The following is a 7,622-nucleotide window of genomic DNA, read 5'->3' as shown; positions in this document are numbered from 1 at the left end:
AGCGCGATGATTGTTCATTTGGAGTTTCTTCTTCTTCTTCTTCTTCGTCAATCTAGGATGGGTTTCAGGCTGGCAGCCTGGGATAGGAAGGATGAACGTCGTTATTTTATCGTTTGATTTCATCCATAGTCATACTCTACTCTTCTTTATGATGATTGTATGTATTGTACTGATGCGACTGTGATGTAGCTTGTGGCGAACGTAAGCCAACTCCTTATAATCATCTTTCCAGTACATGTACTTGTAATGATATTCAAATTTGTGAAACGAGGAGATGCGTTTTTATCCGTGTCGAGGCACTCGCGCCAAAATAAGAATAGCACCGCATCTTGGGCGTTACATAAACACTCCAATATTTCTTTACGGAAGGAGTATTTTCCTAGTCAAAATAAAGATCTAAAGGCCCATGCACAACTTATAAACCCAATTGGAGGGAGTAATATGTTGCTCAACATGTTAAATGAGTCGGCTCTTGTTGATTGCAATTGTCATGGGATATCGTTGTACTCACTACGATTGAAATTTTGATGCTCATATTTACACATACACACACGCAACGATGCGTTTGATAGGAATTTAAATTTGTCCTACAAAAAGGGGAATTTATATTTATTGTTGGTCTCTATCTTTCTAACTAGCATGTAATTTATTAGGAGACAAACTGTCGTGTTCGTGCATGTGCATCCAGTGATCGCAAATAGAGGTGTTTCCTATTCAGCATTTGTTTTTTGAGAAACCCTATTCAGCGTTTTAGGCGCCGGTTTTAGACCATTTGGCAAGCCGGCGCACAACCCTCCCCCGCGATGGCCCGCCCATTGCAGTTTTTCTTCCAGGTTTAAATTCGTAAAAAAATATGCATGGCTAAGAATTAAACCCGCGACCTCAACAATACGTTTAACTTGCACTAACGAGCCTAATGTTGTCATAATATATTCTCTTTTCTTCTTTTAAACTTTTTCCAGCCAGGTATTTTTATTTTTTTGTTGTGCATTTTTATGGCCTGTTTTGTTCTCCTTTCCTTTTCTGTTTCTTTTGTTTCATCTTTTTCCCTTTTTTGCTTTGCTTTTTTTCTTGAAACTACGCAATTTTTTAAAAAAACTCAATGAACTTTTTCATTTTCATGTTTTTAAAAGATTCTTTGAATTTTTTTCAGAATTGGTGAACTTTTCAATTTTGATTATTTTGTTTTCATATTCTATGAACTTTTTTCAAATCAAAGATTTTTTAAAAATTATAAAGTTTTTTTTCAAAATCCGTCAAATTTCTTGAATCATGTTGGTTTTGGTTTTTCCAATTTTGCTTTTTAAATGCCATCTTGCGAATTTGGGGGAAATAAAATGTTAAATCTACCTAGGGACCTGCTCGCGTGTGGGCGCCAGGTACCTTCTGTGGCGACTGAAGCGCCGAATAGGAGGGGACCTCCTATGTGGCGCTTCAGGCGCCAGTAGGGGAACGAGAGCCTGCAGCGCCGCTCTTCGTGGGCCGGTCCATATAAAATGCGTTGGTTATTAGAAAATCGAAAAAATTTCATAGAATTTTCAAAAAAAAATTGCAAAAAAAATCGATGTTTATGAAAAAAAGTTCACCAATTTTTGAAAATATGTTCATGAATTTGAAAAAAGTTCACCGAATTCAAAAAAATATCATCGATTTTGAAAAAAGTTCATCAATTTTTAAAATTAGTTCACTGATTTTGAAAAAAGTTCATGAATTTTAAATTATGTTCATCGATTTTTGAAAAAGTTCATTGATTTTTTTTAAAAGTTCACCGATTTCAAAAGAAGTTCACGGGCTAAAAAATCATGAAGAATTTCTAGATGAGTCGGCCCATTGCAGAGCGGTGCACGCGCCGGTTAGCAAATTTTTCGTGTAACCGGCGCCCGTGGCGTTAAAAGGTTTGCCGAATAGGAGCTCCCCCAAATACAATAGAATACGACATTTGGAAAGGAACTTTTCGTGATTCCAAAGTTTAGAGGCCAAGCTATCATCACGTTCTAGACACCGGAACTTGAAGCCCAACCGAACTGTTGCAACCAAGTCATACCAAACACAGTTTCAAATCAAAAAAAGAAGAAAGGACGCATCTAGGCAGCAGTCGGCTATTGGCTAGCCTTAGCTGGCATCCTTCCATAAAAGGTAAGTTTTTGTCCCCACACATATAAAAAAGGAAAGGGCTGGTCCGGCTGGTCCCCAGCGCACCACAGCTGGTTCACCAAAGCCCCAGCAAAACCACGGTTGGTCCACAAACTTTTGTCCCAAAAGGTACAGTCCCTACACTACTTTTCTCCCAAAAGCACATCTTCCTTGCGCATCTTCTTCTCCCTCCACATCTACACGCAGCCTCTCCCTCCCCATCTTCTTCTCCATCAAGCAAACAAGGGGGCAGTTGCCCCATCCCAGATCTGAAACTTCACCAAGCAAAACAAGCAGAAGAAATCAGAGGAATTGCATAGCAGAAAAGAAAAGGCAGTTTAGAACAGAAGGGTGAAGAATCACAGAGGTAAAACCATCAGATTTTCTCACCTCCCCCCCCCCTTATGCATCCACAATCAGTTGTGTTCTAGGTTGCAAGCTTCTCTTTCTCATCCAACATGTTGGATCCACCATCTCTTTGGTTTGCAGCATCTCTCCTGCTTTCCTGCATGCTTCCCTGCTTCTCCTGTTAACCACCTGATTAGTGCTAGAAAACATGGTAGTACAAATATTTTAGTAAGGAAAATTGCTAGTACTTTTTGAGCAAGAATAATTGCACTATGAGGCAAAAAACTGATGCAGAAAACTAAAGCTATTCTTGTAAGAACTACTGTACAAAAAACTGAAGCTATTCTATTGCTCTGATTATGGTGGTCTTGGGGTGCTGTTTTATTTGCTTGCTTGTAGAAAGGAAAGGAGAAAGTTGAGGCTAGGAATGACAAGTCAACTGATCAAGTGTTTGCTTCACTGAACTGAACTTGTGTGATGTGCTGGAGAAGACAGTTAGTACATTGTCTTCAGTTAAAGAGCTGCGAAAATGAAGGCAGCAGCTTGCTTGTATTAAATGTGCTGCTTGCTTGCTTGTATTAAGTGTGCTACTTGCTTGCTTCATTGAGCTAGCTTGCTTCATCCATTTGATGATGAATAGTTGGTTGTGTCGTTGAGCTAACTAGCTTCATCTTTTTTTATGTTGAAAAATGATCAGGTTGACGATGATTGACCTGAATGAGGAACCCGATGAAAATAATGGTGATCCTGTGTACTGTACACAACATACTGCTGGAAATACAGAGTTTGTTGCGGAATCACCTAATCCTCCTATGATTCAGAAAGTCAGTGTTGCTGCTGCAGAAGGAATTTTACAGATGGGCACTCAAGTCTAGTGATGGCTGCTCCAGGTAATACACAAATACCTGCAGCAATAGCTTCTGAGAGTGATGGACATACCCTTGATGGCACAGGTGCACCGAGCAATACTGGTGGGACTGTTGCTAATGGGTTCGGTGATGAAAATGATGATGAAGCTTGGTCACAACCAAAGGAGCCTCATGTGGGCATGAGGTTCGACACTTTGGAAGGCGCAAAAAACCACTACAATTCTTATTCATTGCAGATTGGCTTTTCAATAAAAATGAATACTTCAAGGAAAGCTGCAAAAACTGGAGAGCTGATAAAGCAGCAGTTTGTTTGCAACAAGTTTCGAAAGCCTAAGGTCGATGACGGAGGGGCAGAAAAGATTCCTATGCTAGATGAAATTGTTGACGAAACAAAAGATGATGATCAAGATGAGGATATTGTATTTCTTGATGATGACAGTAAAACCAAAAAGACGACCAAGAAGCAGAAGAGAGATACAATATTGCAAACTGGTTGCAAAGCTAAGATGGTTGTGAAACTAATTGATGGCAGATGGGAAGTGATCCACTTTGTTGGCGAGCACAACCATCCATTGGTTGACAAGCCATCTTTGACTAAGTATCTATGATCACACCAAGGGATCCCAACAGAAGAAAGGGCATTCCTTACACATCTTCATAACTGCAATTTGACTACAGGTTTAAACAACACCCTACAACGAGCACCAACATTAACACATGGTTAAAACTTTGACACCCTGGAGATGCCTAACAATTTTTTGTTTCTTGCTTACAACTCCCTGTCTGACTTGCTTGAAAAACATGTTCCTTATTTGCTTGATAATAAGAAAGAACTTGCTTGCAACTGGGCATGATAATGCATGATTTGTTTAACACTCTGGTTGCTGAACTTGCATAACGCTTATCGGTTTGTGCTCGATTGCGAGTTTCTACTTGCCTGATTATTGTCGGTAAAAAAAATTGACGTGCATCTAGACTTACCTATGATTGGTCAGATTGTAGTTGCAAGTAGCAAGTAACAAATTGTGTGTTTCTTGCTTCCAACTCCTGTCTGACTTGCTTGAAACATATAACTATTGTGTGTAGTTTGATCGTGTATTTCCTGATACATTTTTGTCGTAGTTGGTTGTATAGCTTCTGTGATTTGCCTACAATGTGCATTAGAGTTGCATTCATCTAAGAAATAGAAATTGTTCTTGATACTCTTTCTGTGTAAAAAATGGTTAACCACTATTGTCACTTGATGGCGGTAGGTCGTATGATGCACATCATGTCAGAATTCTATGGGACGGAGCTCATTGTCCCTTATACAATTAAGCACATTACAAACCTCAAGACGGTCTTGAACCAGGATGCTACAAAAGAAGGGGATATGATAGAGACAGTTGCATACTTTAAAGATCAGCAGAAAGAAGATCCAGATTTTTTTACAAGATAAAGTATGATGAGGAGGACAGGGTTGAAAATATTTTCTGGGTCGATGGTGCATCAAGGAAGGCTTACATGGAATCTTATCATGATTGCATCTCCTTTGACACAACATATATGACTAACATGTAGAACATGCCCTTTGCGCCATTCATTGGAATTAATAGGCATGGGCAGTCATTCATGTTGGGTTCTGGTTTTGTTAGGCAAGAGTTGGCGTCAAGCTTTGTTTGGCTATTCCAGACCTTCCTTGAGGCAATGCATGATGTAGCACCCACCAACATCATAACCGACCAAGACATCGCAATGGCACAATCAATTAAAAGAATCTTCCCTACAAGTTTGCACCGCTGTTGTCGATGGTACATTATGAAAAAGCCACAAGAAAAACTTGGAGCATTGTTGGGGCAAAATTTGGGCTTGTCCAAAGATTTCAACAATTGTGTTGACTTTACCTTGATGCCAGAGGAATTTGAGGTGGGATGGGCTGAGATGATGTTGAAGTATGAGGTTATGACGGACTCCCACTTCGAGACTTTATACAAATACCAAGAAACATGGGTGCCCTGTTACTTCAAGCACCGGTTCTTCCCTTTATTGCAGTCAACTCAACGCAGTGAGGGGTTCAACGCTGTCCTTAAGCGATATGTGAACCCACACAAGTCAATTTTGAACTTCGTGAAGCAATATCAGAAAATCCAAACACACATACTAGTCCGAGAGGGTTCAAAAGATTACAGGACATGACACTTGGAGACTGAAATGTGGTCGTCTTACCCCATTGAGAAGCAGGCATATGATTCCTATACTAGGGACTTGTATGAGAAGTTCCGTGATGAGTTTCAGTTGACTCCGAGGTACAACGTACAACCACATCGTGAAAACTTGTATGAGGTTTACCCAAATCAAGAGTGGGTTGCTAAATATGGTTGTAGGAGCTATTTTGTCAAAGTAGAAGCTGGTGCTGGAGACTAAAGATGTGAGTGTTGCAAGATTGAGCGGGACGGCATGCTATGCTGCCATATCTTGAAAGTATTCAACCAACTTGGTGTTGACGAAATCCCAGCGCAGTACATATTTAGAAGATGGACACCTATAGCAATTTCTGATGCACCCCCCGCTGTCGAGGATAAACCCGATGAGTTGCCAGCACAAACCAAGAAAGAACTAAGGCATGCAAATTTGGTGATGGATTTTGGTAGTATTGCTCGGGTTGCCAGTGCATCAGATGCTGCAACAGATATTGTGAAGAAGCACATGCGTGGGGCACGTCATGAGATCCGAAATCTCAATATGTCAAGGAAGCAGAAGCCGGCAGTACCTCCTGCTGGGCCCACTGGTGGTCCTCAAGCATCAGCTGGTGGTTCTACACCACCACCTAGTAATACTCGGGCAAAAAGAGGACATGTGTTGGATGTGGATGGACCTAAATAAGGTCCTTCTGTTTGTAGGCAGCGGAAACCTACTTCTACAGCAGGGAGGAAAAAAGCAGCAGTGCAACCCGGTAACTCTATCAGTGAAGGTGGACAGCAACAATCAAACAGTAGGACTGCAACACTGCCCAGGGGGCCTCCAGCGCCACTGCCATGGCCAAGGACTGTGCATAGACTAAGAGGGGCTGTGCCACAAACATTTGGGGATGCAGCACCAGTGAGAGGCCCTGTTCCACCACATATGGGTCCTAGACCAACAAACTGGCCTGCATCACAACCTATGGGGGTGTACAACCAAACCAGGGCCCTAACACAGCAAACACAATGTATGTGACTAGTGCTGCACTTGAACAATCGCCTAGAGCGTCAGCAACAGTTGATGGTGGGTATGGACAGCATCCCGGTTCTTTTACAATGCAAGAAGAAAGTGGCAGCACATTTTCAACTACCATTGGGCAACCTCCTGCTAGACATGAACACCCGCCACTCAATATAGCATCACTACATGCAGCTGTTGCGGCCGCGCAAGGTGCTTCCATGGTTGAACCACATTTTTGGGAAACTACTGCCACACCTGACCCTACAATTCCTAGAGACCCTCCAAGATCAACTACAAAAGGTAGGGCAAAGTTAAAAAGAATTGAATCAGCACTTGAGCTGCACCCGAAGAGGTAAAACAAGTGCAGCTATTGTGGATCTGTTAACCACACTGGTGCACAGTGCAAGACCAGACTCGTGTGATCTACACACAAAGAACAGATGGTTGAAAAAAAATTGCATTGTCAACTTCCTACTTTTTCCCACTAGAATTTCGAAGTTTTATATGCTTGAAGATCCTAAAACTGCTTGTGTAATGGTAATACTATGGGTTTATGTTTTATGGTTTTTGTGACTATCGTGCCTCACATTGTAGTTTATTTTGCGTGTTGATGGAATGTGAGTTGCATGTTGCTGTGCTTTGTATTGCCTAGCAAAAGAATGAATACACGCAACTCACCCTGATGGTCCATAAAATTACATGCAAAAATCTGTGATGCTGAAGATGCAATAATATTCTGCTTATGTAATGATGATATTAATTTTCTTTTATCGTGTTTATTATTAGTTTGCCTCACAAATATAGTTATGGATGTTTGGATATGACATTTGAGTTGCCTGGTCAAATTTACTTATACAGGCAACCCCCCGGTCCAAAAGAATTCAATCCCGCGGTGAAAAAAAATTCAAAAGCATTTCCGTAATGCTCATGATGTAGTAATCTATAAAAAAACTGGCAATCTTCACAACAAGAACATAAAGAATAGTACACGTGAGGGAAGGAAAGAAACTGACCATTGCTAACTTGAGGATGGCTTTCCATGGAGCATTGTTGTGCACGTTGTCAACCCATGAGTTGGTCGGCTGTTTCCTG

At 41.1% G+C, this 7,622-nt stretch overlaps 1 pseudogene; it reads left to right on the top strand.

The window, feature by feature from the left end:
* Nucleotides 1–2,356: 2,356 nt before the first annotated feature.
* LOC123430488 lies at nt 2,357–7,007 on the top strand (annotated as a pseudogene).
* Nucleotides 7,008–7,622: the final 615 nt, after the last annotated feature.

This window comes from Hordeum vulgare, chromosome 2H, assembly GCF_904849725.1.
Source record: "Hordeum vulgare subsp. vulgare chromosome 2H, MorexV3_pseudomolecules_assembly, whole genome shotgun sequence".
NCBI lineage: Eukaryota > Viridiplantae > Streptophyta > Magnoliopsida > Poales > Poaceae > Hordeum > Hordeum vulgare.
Note: the sequence above shows the minus strand (reverse complement) of the source record. Positions and strands in the feature narration are given on the sequence as shown.